This window comes from Panthera uncia, chromosome B4, assembly GCF_023721935.1.
Source record: "Panthera uncia isolate 11264 chromosome B4, Puncia_PCG_1.0, whole genome shotgun sequence".
NCBI classification, from domain to species: Eukaryota; Metazoa; Chordata; class Mammalia; order Carnivora; family Felidae; genus Panthera; species Panthera uncia.
Genome location: NC_064809.1, coordinates 11,035,763 through 11,056,441, shown reverse-complemented (window position 1 = coordinate 11,056,441; position 20,679 = coordinate 11,035,763). Strand labels below are relative to the sequence as shown.

The 20,679-nt window shown below is 42.2% G+C and overlaps 1 protein-coding gene across 1 annotated transcript in view; it reads right to left on the bottom strand.

The window, feature by feature from the left end:
• Positions 1-20,679, bottom strand: part of CAMK1D (calcium/calmodulin dependent protein kinase ID) — a 507,262-nt gene that overhangs the window by 484,556 nt on the left and 2,027 nt on the right. The gene's annotated exons all lie outside the window — the stretch shown is intronic.

The window sequence follows — 20,679 nt, the reverse complement described above, 5'->3', positions numbered from 1 at the left end:
AAGTTAAAATACACTTGGCTGAACAAATTGGACAGAATATTTCAAGCCAGACTGTTCTTGAAAATTCAGTCTCTGTGGCTATCATTGCCCCGAGAAGCCTGGGCCAGAGGGACAACAAAGAAGGTGTGAAAAGCAGAGGCCCTTGCCCAGTGAGCATTCAGATAATAACCGTTTCACATGAAGCTCTTCTTACACTTCTCTGTGAGGAGTCCTCCCAGGCACTGGGCAGGGTAAAGACAGGCTTATAACTGGGCACTCCTTTAAATCTATAGTCTTAATGGAAAAACATTCCGTGCTCATGGATTGGAAGAATAAATACTGTTAAAATGTCAATACTACCCAAAGCAATCTACACATTCAATGCAATCCCAATCAAAATTGAACCAGCATTCTTCTTGAAGCTAGAATATGCAATCCTAAAATTTGTATGGAACCACAAAAGGCCCCAAATAGCCAAAGTAATTTTGAAGAAGACCAAAGCGGGAGGCATCACAATCCCAGACTTTTAGCCTCTACTACAAAGCTGTAATCATCAAGACAGTATGGTATTGGCACAAAAACAGACACATGGACCAATGGAATAGAATAGACTCCAGAAGTGGACCCACAAATGTATGGCCAACTAATCTTAGATCAGCCTACTCTTAATTCCCTTCACCTACTTCACACATCCCCCACTGGTAAAACCATGCCCCACTGGTAAAACCAGTTTTTACAAGTGGTAAAAACTGGTTACCACTAGTTTCTTCTTTAATAGTCTTGTTTTTTTGTGTGTCTTTTTCTATTTGTTTCTATTTGGGGTTTCTATAGAAACCCCAGAATTAGACCCACAAAAGTATGGCCAACTAATCTTTGACAAAGCAGGAAAGAATATCCAATGGAAAAAAGACAGTCTCTTTAACAAATGATGCTGGGAGAACTGGACAACATGCAGAAGGATGAAACTAGACCACTTTCTTACACCATTCACTAAAATAAACTCAAAATGGATAAAGGACCTGAATGTGAGACAGGAAACCATCAAAACCCTAGAGGAGAAAGCAGGGAAAAACCTCTCTGACCTCAGCTGCAGCAATTTCTTACTTGACACATCCCCCAAAGGCAAGGGAATTAAAAGCAAAAATGAACTATTGGGACCTCATCAAGATAAAAAGCTTCTGCACAGCGAAGGAAACAATCAACAAAACTAAAAGGCAACCAAGGGAATGGGAAAAGATATTTGCAAATGACATATCGGACAAAGGGCTACGATCCAAAATCTATAAAGAGCTCACCAAACTCCACACCCGAAAAACAAATAATCCAGTGAAGAAATGGGCAGAAAACATGAATAGACACTACTCTAAAGAAGACATCCGGATGGCCAACAGGCACATGAAAAGATGCTCAACGTCGCTCCTCATCAGGGAAATACAAATCAAAACCACACTCAGATACCACCTCACGTCAGTCAGAGTGGCCAAAATGAACAAATCAGGAGACTATAGATGCTGGAGAGGATATGGAGAAATGGGAGCCCTCTTGCACTGTTGGTGGGAATGCAAACTGGTGCAGCCGCTCTGGAAAACAGTGTGGAGGTTCCTCAAAAAATTAAAAATAGACCTACCCTATGACCCAGCAGGGGGATGAGCACTGGGTGTTGTATGGAAACCAATTTGACAATAAATTTCACATTAAAAAAAAAAATCTATAGTCTTTGGGGATGTTTTTTAATGATTATGAGAGTTTGGAGTTAGGGGATGGGGAGACAGAGAAAAAGAAAGTGTCAGACAACTCAGCCTCTTCCCTTTGTCCCTACAAACGTAGCTCAGGCTGTATCCCAGAAGGCTGCTGCACAGCTTGTCGTGACTCCTAAGCAAGCCCTCAGAAGTATGGCAGAGTGGGGGTGCGATCTTACCCTGGCCTTAAGCCGCTCATCAGAGTACTTCTTCCTACCCCTTAAAATATTCTACCTCAGAAGAATTCTGGAAGATACGATTTTCCATCTCATTACATCTCCACAATATTTTAGTGTTTCTTACAGATCAATGCTCCTAGCACCCATAGGGCTAAGTGGTCTCCTCAAAGGCCCTGGGAAATACTACCGCTTCAGGAACGTATATTCAGAAGGTGAACATCTGGGCCTACTTCTCTCCAAGGCTCCTGCAGATGACCCGTTGGCCTTGACCACCAGAACTCCCCTGTGCTGGCTGAAAGGGAAAGATAAGACGGCAGGCATCCCTTCTCTTTGGAGTGTGTGTCGTTCGGTGAACTCTGCCACAAGAGAGAGATAAGGGCTGGGTAGGCTCACTTCCCACAGAGATTGTTTCATACCCAGTAGACACGTGCCTCAAAGCCAGAGAAGAAGTAGGAGTTTTGCAAATATTTACCTAGCTACTTGGCAACAGGGCAGTACCACTTAGAATACTATTTAACGTCAAGGACACACGCCCTGCACCCCATTCTCTCCACACACATAAAAAAGGAGGGGCGCCTGGGTGGCTTAGTTGCTTAAGAGGCCTTCTCTTGATTTTGGCTCTGGTCATGATCTCATAATTGGTGGCACTGAGCCCCATGGCAGGTTCTGCGCTGACAGCCTGGGGCCTGCTTGGGATTCTCTCCCTTTATCTCTGCCCCTTCACCCCTCCCCCCAAAAAATAAATACATAAACATTTAAAAAAGAAAAGGCTACATCCTTTCCTCTGGGTATCTTTCTAAGTGCTAAAAGCCATGTGAATGTCAGACCCCTTTAATCCCCAAATCATCCAGTTATCCAGGATCTGAACATCCAATGGAGAAAATACCAGGTTTGCTTCCATGTGTGAAATGAATGGCTATCACTGAGCCTCGGAATTCAGACTCATCCTTACATTCTCAAAAACGAGAATCACAAGCACTTCGGACTTTTCTAGTTCTACTGCTGATCTTCCACAGATAAATTAAGGAAACCAAGTGTTTGGTGCTTTGGCAAATCCACAACAAACACAATAGAGAGAGGACCCAGAACATGACCTTCCCATACTTTCCATCACTTGCTAAGGGAAAAACTTAACAAATGCCTTCAGAGACCAACCTAACTAAGCCACCTTCTCCTCAAAATATGTAAGTAACTGTTGACTCCATGCCGTCACGATAATAGCATGTTACCAGAAAGGCTTGGTTGAGGGTGGAGCACATATAAAGAACAAACACAAGAGGAAGACTTTAGTCACTAAAACCCACACAGCAAGACAGACATTTGTCCCTGTACGCATAGCATTATCAGATTCCCATATGCCACTGCTCTTGAAGTACGAGGGCCTAAAGTAAGATAAACAACATGCACAGGGTACGCCTTTGTATTAACTACTACTTGCATGGTGCCATCTTGTGGTGAGTCCCTTTAGCAACTTGCAAGAAACAAGACCACTTTTACAGAATTATAAAATTTTGAAACTATATACAAAATTAAAGTGTACAAAATTATGAATTTTATGAAGTGCAGTATTTAGACTATTTTCGACCAGTTTAAGAACAGTTTGAGCTCCCACTTCCTAATTTTTTTTAAAAAAAGAGTCCTTGATATAATATCCATTGGGTCTGAAAATTAATGAGTACTGAGATTTCCCCACACCAGTGTCAATAATCATAAAATTGAGGAAGGAATTTGACTGCTTCATAGAAAAAGATGTTTTTAATTACAATTACCTTTTCTTATTTGAGGGGAAAAAAGTTCAAGCTTTAGACTACGTTGTACTATCTCATGTCCCAATGGTTTAAAAGGTAAGGGAATTTTTCCAGATGGCCATTGATAGATTCATTTCAGACAACCTGAAAGGAACTTAAGATCTGGGCACATGGACTCTGGGTTTTTCTATTTCTTTTCTTTTTTTTTTTTTTATCTCGAGAAAAGGTTAACCAATGGTGTCTCCCTGGAACTCACATGTCAAGGGTACAGGACAACCTGTACACTTACGAAAACTTCACAGGATTGAATGTGCACCTGCAGAACCAGAACTGAACAAAGGTTTCCTCATTTCTAGTCTTTGCTATAAATCTGAGTGCTCAGTGTAGATAGTGAGCCCACACTGGCTAGGAGTGGTGTGAAGTTGTACATTTTGGGTGGTTATGAAACCAGAGTGGCAGAACTGTGGTTGGGTAGTCAAGGGAAGTCACCTGAGAAATATGCCCAGACCTGTCAAGATGGGGACTGGAGACGGCCCAGGCCACGTTCAGGCCTCTTTATGTTGCCTGACTAGCCTTATAGCAAACAGACCCCCAAATTCACCAACCTGTCCAACACCCCAGCCCCCAAAACTTCCCAAGTCCTTCTCTTCATGGTGATACCACACCATGTGCCAAGTTCACAGGAAGTGCTCAGTGGATGCTCTTTCCTGGTTGACTGGGTGATATATCTCATCGCAGTGAACATCGTAGAACCCAATGCCTGGAACATAATGGCCACTATACCTGTAATTGTTTTTAATTGTAAAAACACCTACCAATAAATACCTGGAATTTTTTTTTAAGTTTATTTTATGTAATTTTTTAAAAACGTAAATCAGAGTTCTCTCTTGCTCAAACTCTGATTTCTTTTGTTCAGATTAAGATAAACCAAACATTTGTTGAATGCCCACTGGTATGTTCCAGGCACAGTCACGTATATCTTCACTTGTGGCTAAATGTATATACAGCCGGCCTGGCTGACTGAGACCATCCTTCAGTAAACATGTATCTTTGTGTTGGGAAGTCACTCCACCACAAGAAATAAGCAGTGATGGACAAGATGTTTCACAATTGGTTTTCAGGGAATAGAGTGAGAAGGGTGTGACTGAAAATGATTTTCTGGGTCAGGAGGGCATCTGAGTTCAGCTCTCAGAAAGCCAGGTGCAGGCCATAGCTTAAGCGGGGGGACAGAGAAAGCCACAGATGATGCCATCAGTCAGAGAGAGACAGAGCAGGATGTGACTGGAGAAAAAGGAAAAGATGAAAAGTGATGTGGTTGGAAGTTCGTCATCAGGTTCTGAGGAAAAGAGGATCACCAAAGGAGGCCCAATGGCAGAAATTATTTTGGGGACAATCTTCAGGTGGAACAAAGGCTCAAAGTGTATTGACAGGAGATCAACTAGATGAACGAGTTTGAGAATTTTGTATCTCCCCAATTTCACTGCTCACTGTCATTTCATGGAAGGGAGAAATCAAGGGCCTAAAACGAGGAACAGTCATTTTTTTTTTTTGTTGGTCTTCGCAGCCCACAGAAAATGTTAGAAAGGAAAGAAAATGAACACAAATGACTAAGAGTAGCGAGGGAATGGTGGCGACAAAGTGAGGATTTGGGGTGTCCATTTTCTCCTTGTTCCATTACTGGAATACTCCAGGCACATATGTGTGAGGCACCAACTTGGAAGGAAGGGTAGAGGCCCCAGAAGATAAGGTACAGATGGAAGGATTATGCCTAGGGCATAATTAGACAGTGGGAGGCAGGTTGGAGAAGAGAAAACAGTCTCGGGAGAAGCAATGGAAATAGTTGCAAGGCCCCAGAGAGGAGCTGAAAGTAGCACTTAGGAAGTCATCCTGGGGGAGGCAGGGGACAGCCGTGCCCAGAACAGGCAAGTAGCGAAGAGGCGGGTGGAGGGAGGGCAGACAGGCACAGAGCTTATGGTGGGAGGGCATCATCACACCCTTGAGTGAATCCTGCTGCTCTGAGGAGACCCACTCCAGCTGCTCCCTGCCCCAAAGGCCGCTGCCCTTGCCCCCATCATCAGGCCAATGATTAAGTCACAAACTCAGCTTCAGGTGGGGGTAACTGCAGCTAAAACAATGATGTGCTATAAGGGGAGATGTAAAAGGACTCTATTCTCTTCTCTCCCATCTCTCCATCTCCCAAAGAGAATGTCCATTATCATGGGGCCATCTTGAATAACAAACTCCAAGGGAAAGGGGAAGAACGGAAGCAATGCAAAAGTTTTTCTAAGAGCAGAATTTTCTAAGAGACAGCAGCAGCTCCATTCTCTGCTTTTCACGGCCCACTGTGCATAAAGCATTGCCTGATGGTCTGGTGGCAGGAAAGCCCCTGGGGGTGGAGGGTTGTTTCTCCCTGTCTGTTGAGGTCAAGGCCACTGGGTGTGAGCATCCTTTGGGAAGTTACCTCTCTGTGGGCTCCATGCTTCCTCCACCCAACCAAGGCAGTTACTTAGTCTCTTTGTGCCTCAGTGTTCTTATCCATAAAATGGGATAATAATATATTTACTTTACATGTTACTATGAAGATTAAATTAATTGACAGAAAGTGTTTAGAACAAGGCTGGGCACACAGTAAGTATTATGCTTGTTAACCACTATTGTAAGTGCTCAAAAATTGCTAAATAGTTTTCCATAGCCTACCTGATATATCATCAGCCTTGGATTTCATACCTAACAATTATTCAAGGATTAAGCTAATCTCAAAATAAATCCTATTCAGCCTGTGTTCTTATAGAATCCTTATCAAAACATTTTAAAACTCAGAGTGATCAAGAGTGTTCTTTTGGAAAAAAAAAACAAAAAAAAAACCCCACCAAATCTCAATTGTAAACGGTGTAAAACAGAACATAAATTGACATGTTTTTGCAAATTAGTATCAAGGTGCCACCTGCCACCTGTTAAATAAAGCTTAATTGTGTCCCTTCATTCAACTAAACAGAACATTTTTATCACAGATTCTCACTGGATACCGCAATTAGAACTTTTTATTAACCAGTCCTTACCGTGAACTTTCTCAGGATGGTTATTTAAAATAGATTCACAAAGACAGAGGTGTCCATTCACATTTCCAGGAAATTTAAACTTGAATTCCTCTGTCAAGTTACATCATCAGAGACTTACTCATTTAAATCCCCCACAGAAATCCCTTCAAAAATTTTATTTTGATGATGTCTTTGGTGTTTAGTCAGAGGTTGATTTAAGAAATGGGCGTTGACTTCCAGCCTGGGCCCAGCAGAACGGCTCTCACACAGAAGGCTGGCAGGAAGAAGGAAGGGCCTTTCTGCCATCAGTGAGGTAGTGACCAGAGAGCATACCATTAGCCTTCACAAGCACATCCAGGGAGTGGGTTTCAAGAAGCATGTCCCCCGGGCACTCAGAGAGAGAGATCCAGAAATTTGCCACGAAGGAGACGCGAACTCCAGATGTTTACACTGACACCAGGCTCAACAAAACTGGGCCAAAAGAATAAGGAATATTCCATACTGTATCTGTGTGCAGTTGTCCAGAAATGTAATGAAGATAAAGATTCACAAAACAAGTTCTATACGTTGGTTACCTATGTACCTGTCACCACTTTCAAAAATCTACAGATAGTTCATGGATGAAAACTAACAGCTGATTGCCAAATAAGGTATAAAATTGCAAAAGAGAAAGACAGAGAGAGAGAGAGGCATAGACAGAGGATGTGAATAGACATTTTTCCAAAGAAGACATACAGATGGCCAAGAGACACATGAAAAAATGCTCAACGTCACTCATCATCAGGGAAAAGCAAATCAAATGCAAATGCAATGAGATATTACCTTACACCTGTCAGAATGGCTACAATCAGAAAGACAAGAAATAACAAGTGTTGGCAAGGAAGTGGAGAAAAAGGAACCCGTGCACTGTTGGTGGGAATGTAAAATGGTGCAGCCACTGTGGAAAACAGTATGAAGGTTCCTCGAAAAATTAAAAATAGGACTACCACATGATCTAATAATTCCACTACTGGGTATTTACCCAAAGAAAATAAAAAGCACTAATTCAAAAAGGTATATGCACCCCTCTGTTTATTGTAGCATTATTCACAATAGCCAAGATATAGAAGCACCCTAAGTGTTCATCAATAAATGAATGGATAAAGATGTGACATACATAACTTTTATTTCGTTATATATACATAATGGAATATTACTCAGTCACAAAAAGGGATGAGATCCTGCCATCTGCGATATGAATGGACCTAGAGGGTATTATGCTAAGTGAAATAAGTCAGAAAAAGATAAGTACCGTATCATTTCCTCCTTTGTGGAATCTAAAAAACAAACGAATAAACAAACAAAAAGCAGAACCAGACTCATAAATACAGAGAACAAACTGACGGTTGCCAGAGACAAGGGGGAAGTGGGGGATGGGCAAAATGGATGAAGGGGAGTGGGTGATACAGGCCTCCAGTGACCAGGATCAAAAGCACAGCTTAGGGAACATAGTGGTACCGTGTTAGCATTGTATGGTGATGGGGGAGGAGGGTAGCTACACTTGTGGCGAGCACAGCATTGTATACAGAGATGTTGAATCACCATTTTGTATACTTGAACTAATGTAACCTTGTCTATCAACTATACTCAAATAAAAACTTTTTAAAAGAAAGGACCATATAAATGTCTTTGTGTTTTCTGCAAAACTACTTAAGCATAAAAGTATAAAGACATTCTCCATTATACAAGTTTCACAAAATAAAATCCCAAAAGATAATGTATCTCTCCTAACAAATCAGGATGGGTGCTTTTGTTTGATAATAAAAATAACATTTTGGTGGTTCATCACCAAGGCTGCATATTAGAATCACCTGGGGCAGCTCGAATGGCTCTTGGGACTCAGTCTTCATGCTGTACCCAATTAAGTCAGAATCTTTGTGCACAGGACTCAGGCATTGATGGTTTTTAAAAACTTCTCCAAGGGATTCCAATGTACACCTAGATCTGAGAAACCCTGCTGTAGTTTATCATTTTACCTCTTTAAAAATATCTTGACTTCTTTTTTTTTTAATTTTTTAATGTTTATTTATATTTGAGAGAGAGAAAGACAGCATGAATGGGGGAGGGGCAGAGAGAGAGCAAGAGAGAGACAGAATCTGAAGCAGGCTCCAGGCTTTTAGCACAGAGCCTGACATGGGGCTTGAACCCACTAACTGGTAGATCATGATCTGAGCCAAAGTCAGACACTTAACTGACTGAGCCACCCAGGTGCCTCCAAAAGTATCTTGACTTCTAAGAAGTTCAAAGCTAAGGTTCTTACAATACTGGGCCAAGATTTTTCATGCTGTCCATTCCTCATCTTCCATGGTTTATTATTTTCTATTTGTCTCTTTAATTATCATTAAACAAGCCCTATAAAAATCACCTCAATCATTTTTGGAAGCAGGTAGAGAATAAGCTCTCATTTTTTAAAAAGGTCATCCGTGATCTCCTGGAAATCCTTCTAAGACCTATTTGTTGTTTTGACTCCACGGGTTCTTTGGATAACTGGTTCCATAAATTTATTCTCTGGCATACAAAGCCATGTTAAATTTTAGTTGTTTAAAAACTAAACAACTTTGAGCTTTCAAACCTTCCAGGATTTAGTAAGTAAGTTCTGTATCAGCTTTCTTTTTTTTTTTTTTCTTTTAATGTTTATTTATTTCTGAGAGACAGAGCGCGAGTGGGGAAGGGGCAGACAGAGAGGGAGGCACAGAATCCGAAGCAGGCTCCAGGCTCTGAGCTGTCAGCACAGAGCCCAACACAGGCCTCCAACTCACGAACCGTGAGATCATGCTCTGAGCCAGAGTCGGACCCTTAACTGACTGAGCCACCCAGAAGCCCCGGTTTTCTATTGCTGTGTAAAAAATATCCACAAATTAATGGTTTAAAACAACACACAGTTATTTCATGTCACAGTTTCTGGAGGTCAGAAGCATGGACTTATCTGGCCTCTCTCTGCTCAAGGCCTCACGAAGCTGAAATCCAGGCATTGACTGAAGAAGGATTCGCTTCCAGGTGGCTGCATGGTGGCATGCCTCTTCAAAGCCAGCGACACAGATAAAACTCCTGCTGCTTTGCGTCTCTTACTTGAGGAAAGACCTCACCTGAACTGCACACACAGCCTCCCAGGTGCAGACGTTTCTCTGCTGGGTGTGTTTCTAATACCCTTTGTGAAGACGTTCCTACATTTAATGATGACTGCATCGGGTTGTGGCCTCGGAGGGCAGCCCGCAGTGGTGTCTGATTCTGTTAATGGGTGGTGTCTGACAGCTCAGAGCTTATAAGTATAATTTAGAATATCTTCCCCAAACGCATTATTTTAATTTCCCCGCCCCCTTATTTCATCCATGTGTCTGCTAGGGCTGCCGTAACAAAATACCACAGACTGGGGGGCTTACACACTAGAAAGTCATCTTCTTCCAGTTCTGAAGCTGGAAGTCCCAGATCAGAAGGTTTGGTTTCTTCTGAGGCCCCTCTGGTTTGTAGATTATCTTCTTCTCCCTGTGTCCTCAGTTGGTCCTTCCTGTGTGTGTGTGTGTGTGTGTGTGTGTGTGTGTGTCTATGTATGTCCACATTTCTTCTTCTTCTAAGAATGCCAGTTAGAGTATATCAGGGCCCACCCTAACCACCTCATTTTAACTTAATGACCTCTTTAAAAAGCCTGATCGCCAAACTCAATCCTATTCGGACGTACCTGGGGTTAGGGAGTCAACATATGAATTTGGCAGGGACAGAATTCAGCTCATTACACTTCACTGCCCACTCATGGTCATCTAAAACATTCTTGGATTGATCTCCATCTATTTGATATTTCACTATCTGGAAGAGCTTACTAATTGCCTAAGCCTTTTATTCCTTCCCTCAAAGAGCTTATGGTATAAACAAACACCAGAGACAACCAGGAAAAAAATATAATCAGTAAAGTAGGGATGTAGCTACTGCTTTGGACAAAGTGGACTGTAGTTTTCTAGAAGTTCAGACAAAGACTGGGAACAAAGGCACAGTGGCTGCAGTGTTAGGAGAGCTTCAGGAGCAGGACTGGTTTGTGGACACTGGGCAGTGGGCCTGCATTTCAACTAGTCATCTAAAGTCTAGCACTACCTTAGAAGTATCTGGCCGATCTAGCTGGGTCCTATGCGTTGGTATTAAAAAACAAAAACAAGGGGCACCTGGGTGGCGCAGTCGGTTAAGCGTCCGACTTCAGCCAGGTCACGATCTCGAGGTCTGTGAGTTCGAGCCCCGCGTCAGGCTCTGGGCTGATGGCTCGGAGCCTGGAGCCTGTTTCCGATTCTGTGTCTCCCTCTCTCTCTGCCCTTCCCCCGTTCATGCTCTGTCTCTCTCTGTCCCAAAAAAAAAAAAAAAAAAAAAAAAACATTGAAAAAAAAAACAAAAACAAAAGGGTGGCTCAGTCGATTTAGCATCTGACTTCAGCTCAGGTCACGATTTTATGGTTCATGAGTTCGAGCCCTGCATCAGGCTCTGTGCTGACAGCTCAGAGCCTGGAGCCTGTTTTGGATTCTGTGTCTCCCTCTCTCTCTCTGCCCCTCCCCTGCTCATGTTCTGTCTCTCTCCCTCTCAAAAATAAACATTAAAATGAATTTTTAAAAATAAATAAAATAAAAAACAAAAACAAAGCAAGACAAGCAGAAACAACCCTCTCCGGGGGATTAGAATGCATGGCTGGGCTGTGAACTGATGATTTGAACAGGTGGATGAATAAAGGAGGGTGGTGCAGGTGAGGAGGAGGAGATGAGCAGGGGCAGGAAAGCAATAACCTGGGATATCCAAAGGACCAGGAGAAGACCCACCTGCCTAGAAGGGTGTGAGTGTGCTGGGAATAGTGGAAAATAAGTTTGCATGGATGGGTCAGAGAGAAGTTCCTGGAGGCAAGCGCTTACACAATCTGTGTACAGCCCAGAAAGGTGGGAGGAAGGCAGACACCAAGTTAGCCAACTCAGCCAGTTGGTTATTCCAGAAAAATGGGTGTAAGAGAAGGAGGGCTTTGCACGTGGTGGCACCAACCCAGAAACGCACACAGGGCTGTGAGGTCGGGAAGGACGCATTGGTAGGACTGGCTAGGTGGGTAAGTTGATAAGCGATTATAAATACGAGAGAGTAAGACAACGGTGGAGTTGTAAATGTTCCCAAGGTTTCGAGGCTGATGTTCTGGGCATATACTATTAACAAAAAAATAGATGCATAAAAGAAATTGTTGGTGTGGACTAATAAGCATAAATTTGGCTAAAATGTATGCTTCCTTCTATGAGATTTTAAGTCAGGGGTAATGTCTTATTTATTCACGCTTAGCATGACGTCTCGTATGTAACAACTACTCCACACGCTGTGGTAAAATCGGAACATGGAAGCAGACATCAGGTAAGAAACCGCACACAACAGAGAAGAGAAATGGGCAGAGAATAGGGAAGAATAGAGGCTTTGATGCAGCCGAGGCCCCGGAGTACTGCCCCCACCCCCACCTCCAACAAGGATTGGTAAGAATCTCGAGAGATGTCTCCATGCAGCGCCCTTTCTCTTCCCCATCGCCCGCACACATGGAATGAGTGGGTCTCTGCTGTTTTGTCACCCTGCAACCCCGTCCCTTTGCCGTTCCTATTTTGTCTTGAGGAACTTCCCTTCCCCCAGAGCATGCAGTCTTGCTGGGCCTATCAATCAAAGGGCTCTGTCCCACCCTGACTTGGGGTTCCAACCACTGCTTAAATGTTGGGCCTTGTGCCTTCTCTTCCCCCAGAGCTTCCCAAGACCGCAGTACCTTCCATCTCCCTCGTCCTTTCAGTTTCTGGAGAGCTATTGTCCAACTGTTCCAATCAAAAGCATTCATTTCCCCTTGACCTAATAAGCTTGGCCCATCAGACTCTCTCTCCTGGGATTCTGGGTCTAGAGCAGACTAACAGCAGGACAGAAGCCACAATCTCTTTGGTGGCTGAGTCCTGGTGACACTCCCCACTAGATCTCTGAGACTGCTTGGGTCCCTGTTTATTCAGCGTTGCTGTGAAGTCTCAGCAAATTTGAGGTACCTCAAATCCTTCCAGTACATCCTCCTTCCTATGGTTAATCAGGACTAGTTTCTGTCGCAACTGAAGCTTCTTTACTGATTGACCACATTTCTTCCCATTATTCAAATTGTGCCACCACAGCTTTATTTTGCGTTCAAAATCCTGGGAGCGTATCATATCCTGGGATCTTTATCTCTTTTTTTTTTTTTTTTTTTTTTTTTTTTAAAGAAAGTTCTAATGTGGAGCTTGAACTCATAACCCTGAGGTCGAGAGTCAAATGCTCTACAAACTGAGCCAGCCAGGTACCCCTATCTCTTGTTTTCTAAAGGTGCTCACCCCAGGAACTCTCATTTCCATTTCAAACAACAGATGGTGATGGTGACAGCCTTGCACCCTTTCATTTCTCATACCTACTAACTTATTGGAAGAGGTCCTCATGATCCTTTTGCTCTGGACTGGATTTTAAGTCATCTGTTTAAAAATGTTGTGTCTCTTCCCACTCCATTTATTTCTCCAACCCTAAATCCCCTGGCAGTTCAGATGCCACTGAAGAGTATTTGAGAATATATCTTTCCATCCCTTCTTTCCCATGTCCCTACCTAATGTCCTCTTTTTTGGGGTGACCACTTTATTTTAAAAACTAAGAGCAACGATGCTCTTAGTGTCTCCAATGCATGTGCTCTGCTTCTCTTGTACGTGACAGAAACAGATATGAATTCTGGCTGGGGAAGTGTGGGCTTCCAGTGGGCCTAGAGATAAATGCCCTTGGCCACCCTGACAACAAACACCTCTAAAAGCAGTAATGTTACTTGGCATCGATGCAACAACACTTTTCATCTAACAAAGCAATTTGTAGCCGTTAAAGAGCAAGCTGTCAGTTCTTTCCTCAAGAATCAATGTATAATGCTGGGTATAGTCCTGTCCAGTTCCTCAGACTCCAACAATGGGCCATGCTTGTAAACTGTGGCTGTACAATATGACTTCTTGGGAGGAAAAAAGGGGAACAAATGTGGGGGAACAGAAAGAGGAAGAAAGAAGAAAAAGACCTATAATTTATTGAGTGAATGTTGTGAGTCTGGCATGATGGTTTGGAGTAAAACCCTCCAGTGTTCTGGCCTTGCTCCACTGCTGTTTATTCTACTTTGTGACCCACTGAAAAGTTTCCACAGAGATTAGGTTGTTCCCCGTCATCTGTCAAGCTGTAGTATCCTATCTTTTGATGATTCTTCCTTCACGTTCCCAGCGCATGTCCTTATTCCCAACTCATGACCTACCTAGCACACCGAAGCAAATCAACTTTAACAGTTGAGTTCATGTGTCCATAGACATGTACATATACAACCTCCGTGCTCTTTCTTGCCCCACTGCTCCCTTCCCCCTCCCTTCTCATTTGGGGCTGGGAGCTGGGGAGGAAGGTAAATAATGAACCATGTCTGTTAGCCCAATGTTTTGCAATGATGTGACTGGAAAGAACTCAGTGAGATTAAGGATGGGCTTACTTCTTAAGAAATCTATCCCATCAAAAGAAAGACGAGCCTCTACCTGCTCAGAGAAATGGTTGGCTGAACTTCTTAGCAGTCAGACACCCTGTGAACTGCAAATAAATGCAGGCAGGAAGGTAGTGTGCCAAAGCCTTTCAATGCTTTGCACACAAATCTTCCATGAAGACCACTGTATACCAGAGTTTAGGCACCCACACAGTATCCTCTTGTGCCCTGATTCTCCAATCACAACCAATAATTAAAGAAAACAGATATGCAACAAACCACATTTAGGATTGATCATTTGATGAATAGGTATCTGCATAATGAGACATATTGGGAGGACTTTTTAAAAAAAAATTTTTTTTAATGTTTATTTATTTTTGAGACAATGCGAGAGAGTGCAAGCAGCAGAGGGGCAGATGCAGGGAGACACAGAATCTGAAGCGGGCTCCAGGCTCTGAGCTGTCAGCCCAGAGCCCGACGTGGGGCTCAAACTCACCAACCGTGAGATCATGACCTGAGCCTAAGTCGGACACTTAACTGACTGAGCCACTCAGGTGCCCCAGGAGGACTTATTTTTTTAACTACAGAGTCCTGTTCTCATAAACTCAATAAATTATATTAAACCAACCTTTAATTTATAAAACTTCACTTTCCACACCTTATAAAACCAACTATAAATCAAAGCACATCTTCAATTACTGCTCTTTGGCTGTTAACACATACGTGTATCTACCTATCTTTTCTTGGACGTTCTGTGTGTGTGTCCCTATTTCACCACTGGACTGTAAACCTCCTCGAGGTCAGGGACTATCACCTCCTACCAGTCCAGGGGAATCAGAATAAAAGGGAAATCAGCAGGGAAAAAATATATAGTAACCTAAGGCCTAGAAACAGTGAAAATTCTAAAATATTGCACCGGCCCTGATGCTTATTCCCAGCAGCCACACAGGTGCATCATGCTTACACTCTAAAGTGCTGAAGAGCAAGAAGAAAGTGCCCAGTATCAACACATAAGCTTTCAGATTGGTAGGTGTGCCACTGTTTTCTTCCAAATGTAATGAAAGGTGAACTATGTATTCAATCACAATTTATTTAGAACAAGAACACAAGGGTACAACACCCAGTCGTGTAATGGATAGCTTTACTACTGTTTTAGGAGAAGGGATGGCATTAAGCCAAAAGCTTAACTGAGGGCACAAAATATACAAATGGAGCCATGAGTACTGACACTGAATTACAGAACCAAGACAAAGCAGAGGGAGCTCGTCAGGTCCAGAGGACAGAGCACGTGCTCTCTGGAAGGGCTGTCGCCCCGGCCACCGGGAGGAACGGTGGGCCTCTTGGAATTTCACTGTGGAAGTACAGTGAACCAACCTGATTTAAGTGGGCAGTGATTGGTATGCTGAGAGAATCATTAACTCTTGAAACAGAACAATGAAAGCAGTCTGTCCCAGAAGTACAGAGGAGATTCAAGTTTCTTTCTGTATGCTTCCAAATTTGTTCTGTACTTGGTGTCTAGCTCGTGAAAGTAGGAGACATTTCTATCAATGGCCTCCGCCAGGATTTTCTAAGAACGCTCTATATACTCTACTTGTAGAGGAAAATTAAAAGGGCCACAGATTAAAGACAGTCTGGATAAACCCGCACAGACTCCAGGTTATTCTTCTGTGAGTTTTGAAGTAGTAGAACACAGTGAATCACAGAGGCTTTAGTCTAAAGCATATCTGGGTTTGAATCGTATGTCTAACATACTGCTTGTTATCTAGACCAAAACCTACAGATTCATCTTCTGTAAAATGGGAGAAATTATTGCTTAATTCATATAGCTATAGACTTAAAAATTAGGTAATGTCCACAAAGCACTTGGCATTCCTTTATCCTAGAATTTTTTATTTCCAGGTTGGTCATTTCTTGTGTCTCCTGAATGGGTGTATTTGTTTCAGTCACTACTCTGTTGCATTAATATAATTATATCTGAAGCATTTCTGATATATGTGTTCTATTCTCAACTAAACGTTTACCCCACATGCTGCTTCTTCCTTGTCCAAGGCCAAGTGGAGTGGCTCCAGAAATGCACACATTGACACTCAGGAAACCAGAGTCTTGGGAAGCTGTGTGAATGTTGGTTCCACTGAAGGCAATGCTGTGGAAGGGCAAAGGCTGGGTATGCAGGTAGGATGGAGAAAATAAACACAGCGGGATCTCTCATTAGAACCCTTCCCACAAACAAAGAAAGGCAGAAAGCAGAAAATATTATTGGATTATTATAATATACAAGTTAACAGCTCACTGAAATCACACGACAGTGATGTAATAATATAGCAAGTAAGAGCTTGTGTATACTGAACATGGGCTATGATGCCAGGAACTGTCCTACAATCACGTCTAGAAACAACCCTGAGAGGTAGGTGCTATTGCCATCTCTGTTTTGCAGACTGGGAACCAGAGGGCCAGAGATTCAGTACTTTGCCCTGGACTGCGCTGTCAGCAGGTAACAAAGCCAATTCTAAAACAGGCAGTTTGGTTCCTAGGGCTGTGGTGACATTCAACAACCCACAATCATGATTTTTCACTTCAATGTAAAACAAACAAAACAAAAACAGAACTTCCTTCTAAGAGGTTATCGTTCTGAATGACTTTTAAACATATGGAAGGTATAGCCCCCCCCAGGCAGTGGCTACAGTTCTGTCTGTGCCCGCCTCATACTGAGACAGTGCTTGTTAGTGCTGGGGATGGGGACTAGAAAGGGGTACAAATGTCTGAAAGATGAAGAGCAAGCAAGCATAGAATATACTAAAATTCTACAGAATTTTTTTTAGAATAGGCAGAAATACTCAGAGTTTATTCACAGTTTAAGGGCCAGCACATGCTCTATCATGAATGCTATGGCTTGAGATATCAGCAATAGGTTTTGATGATCTGGTTCAGTTAAGGGAAGACAAGAACTCTAGTAACTTTTTGGAGCAGTGATTCTATAAGGTGAATAAAAAAGATGAACATACATAATTGAGTGTTGCATTATTCAAACTGTCGACCTTGAGAGTGATGCATTAGCTTGGGTGATGCTCTTGTTGTGGAAAGTGTTTAGGGAACTCATTTTGAATTGCATCTAAGTCAGATCATCTTCAATGATGTTAAGTCACATTCCATTTGGCCAAGACAGAGTACCAGACCACTGGGAGACAGCAAAGCAAGGATTCCATTCTTGCCCTAAGTTTATAATAAGTAGAAAGATCATGATAGCTACATCCTACAAAGACTGCATCAGGTTCTAAATGTAAGAGGAACAGTAATATCAGAGTGCCTTGAAAATTCCAGCACAGGAGAAACTCTCTGGATAATTTCATGAGGAACATACCACTTGAGCCAGTCTGTGAAGGCTGGCTTTTAATAACCAGAAGACTGGGCAGGAGGTGAGTGGGGGTAAGGGGGGGAGGCACAGCAGAGGGAGCAGATGAGAAAGATAAGGACATCCTCAGCTATATCAAGTAATCTAGGTTGGCTGGAGAACAGTATGTGCTGGTGAGGATGAAATTAGCCCATAAAGACAGATTGAGGCAACACTGCACAGGGCTTTGGATGCCCACCGAAGCCTGTACTTTAACTTGCAAGCAATGGGAAGCCGAGAGGCTGTAAGTGTTAGAATGACTGGAATTGTGTTTAAGGAAGGTTAATGTCCTAGTGGCGCATAAAATGGATTAAGGCTTCTTGAGGATGACATGTGAATTTTGGAAAAATTCTGAACCATTTCTGATGAATAAGAAAGAAAAGTGATACGGAACTGTGTAACATTTTTGGTCAAAAAAAACAAGGTATTGAACGAAACAGTAAGGTAGATTTTCTTCTGTGGCCTATAAATGGATCTGATGGAACTTCCCCAAAAAATTTAAGGAAAGGCTTTTGGAGTGGTGGTGGCATCACAAAATAAGTATATAGTCTTCTCTAAACCACCTGCTTCCAAGGATAACACCTATCCCAGTGAATAATCAGTTGCTCCTTTATTTATATATTTATTTATTTAATGTTTATTTCTGAGAGAGAGAGAGAGACAGAGTGTGGGTGGGGGAGAGGCAGAGGGAGAGACAGAATCCAAAGGGAGGCTCCAGGCTTTGAGCTGTCAGCACAGAGCCCAATGTGGGGCTCAAACCCACAGACCATGAGATCATGACCTAAGCCAAAGTCGGACATTTAACTGACTGAGCCACCCAGGTGCCCCAGTCATTCTTTTAAACACAATCAGAATTATTACTTAAGTCACACAGTATACTCTTGAAATACATCTATTATAAGCCATCACCAGAATTAGCTTCTAAAGTACAATGCAACCTTCTTATCCAGTCTGCGATGACTCTCCAGTGTTACTCAAACATTAACCTAGGTTCTGCTGTGAAGCGATTTTTGCAGAACTAACTAAAATCCCTATCTGTTAATTTTAAATAAGGAACAATATCATGGTGGGCCTGACTTAACCAGTTGGAGGGTGTTAAAAGCAGGGCTGAGGCTTTCCTGAGAGGAGGAAATGAAAATCTACCTGTGGACAAGAGCTTCCACTCATGCTCACAGAATTCCAGCCTGGCCTACAGATTTCAGACTTGCATGGCCAGCGCACCTCAACTGCATAAATCAATCCCTTGTAATAAAATCTTTTATTGTATTTACACACACACACATATGTATCTATTTATATATGTCTGTATATAATGTGTGTACATATAAACACACATGCAGTAAGGAGATTTTACATATGCATATGAATGCATGTACATATGTATTTCATACTGGTTCTTTATCACTGGTTGAATTTTTTTTTTTAATTTTTTTAATGTTTATTTTTGAGAGACAGAGAGATAGAGCATGAGCAGGGGAGGAGCAGAGAGAGAGGGAGACACAGAATCTGAAGCAGGCTCCAGGTTCCGAGCCATCAGCATAGAGCCCGATGTGGGGCTCAAACCCACGAACTGTGAGATCATGACCTGAGCCGAAGTTGGACGCTCAACCAACTGAGCCACCCAGGGGCCCCATTCTCTGGTTGAATTCTAACACACAGTTTACTTTATGAGAACTGACAATCTGAAGGGGATGCACTATAAATGAATTAATTACATAAACACCATTGTTAGAAACTAGTAAAGTTAGAAACTCTTAAGTTAAAAGTGCAGGTACACTACACATTATGAAATGGTCCCATTCTTACAACTACAGAAGCCTTGGCTTCCAGTCTGATCCTACGTGGCTTCAAACCAGGGATTCTTAATCTGGGGTCTAAGACCACCTCAGGCAAGCCCATAGCTTCCATCAGATTCTCAGAGAAATCCATTTCTCCTCAAATTATTAAGCATCGCAGTAGCTCATTTTGAAGGTTGTAAGGTTATTTACACTCAATTTCCCAATGATTGCTTGTATATACAACTATGAATGGGTAGTTGACTCCTCAGCTGCTTGCCTGGTTCCAAAGTCAGTGCTGACATTTTATAGACGTTTTTTCAAGAATCGAGGGCAGGCCACTTGTAATTCGCAGGAGAAATCCATTTAAGTCTTTACTTGACTAAAAGTCCATGAATAATACATGGGGAGATAATCCACCTAAGAACTCGACGTATTAAACACGAGTCTCAAAGAGTCAAGAAAATCAGTGATGCATGGGAATGCAAGCTGGTACCGCCACTCTGGAAAAGAGTAAGGAGTTTCCTCAAAAAATTAAAAATAGAACTACCCTATGACCCAGCAATCACACTACTAAGTATTTATCCAAGGGATACAGGTGTGCTGTTTTGAAGGGGTACATGCACCCCCATGTTTATAGCAGCACTCTCAGCAATAGCCAGAGTAAGGAAAGAGCCCAAATGTCCATCGATGGACGAATGGATAAAGAAGATGTGGTATATACATACAATGGAGTATTACTCGGCAATCAAAAAGAATGAAATCTTGCCATGTGCAACTATGTGGGTGGAACTGGAGGGTATTATGCTAAGTGAAAGTAGAGAAATACAAGTATCATATGACTTCATTCATATGAGGACTTTAAGAGACAAAACAGATGAACATAAGGGAAGGGAAACAAAAATAATATAAAAACAGGGAGGGGGACAAAACAGAAGAGACTCATAAATATGGAGAACAAACTGAGGGTTACTGGGGGGTTTGTGGGAGGCGGGGAGGGCTAAATGGGTAAGGAGCACTAAGGAATCTATTCCTGAAATCATTGTTGCACTATATGGTAACCTGGATACAAATTTTAAAAAATAAAATTTTTTAAAAAAGAAAAGGAAAAAATAAAGTAGGGGGAAAAGTTTTATAAAAAAAAAACAAAAAAGAAAGAAAATCAGTGATGCAGCAAATACAATGTAAGTCATATGTGGTTCCCGCTGAGGCTTTCATAAAATTAATAATGCTCAGAGAATCTCAACATAATTATACTGCCATATATTATCAACTTTATTGTGTGAAGAGAGAGAGTTGTACTTGACACGT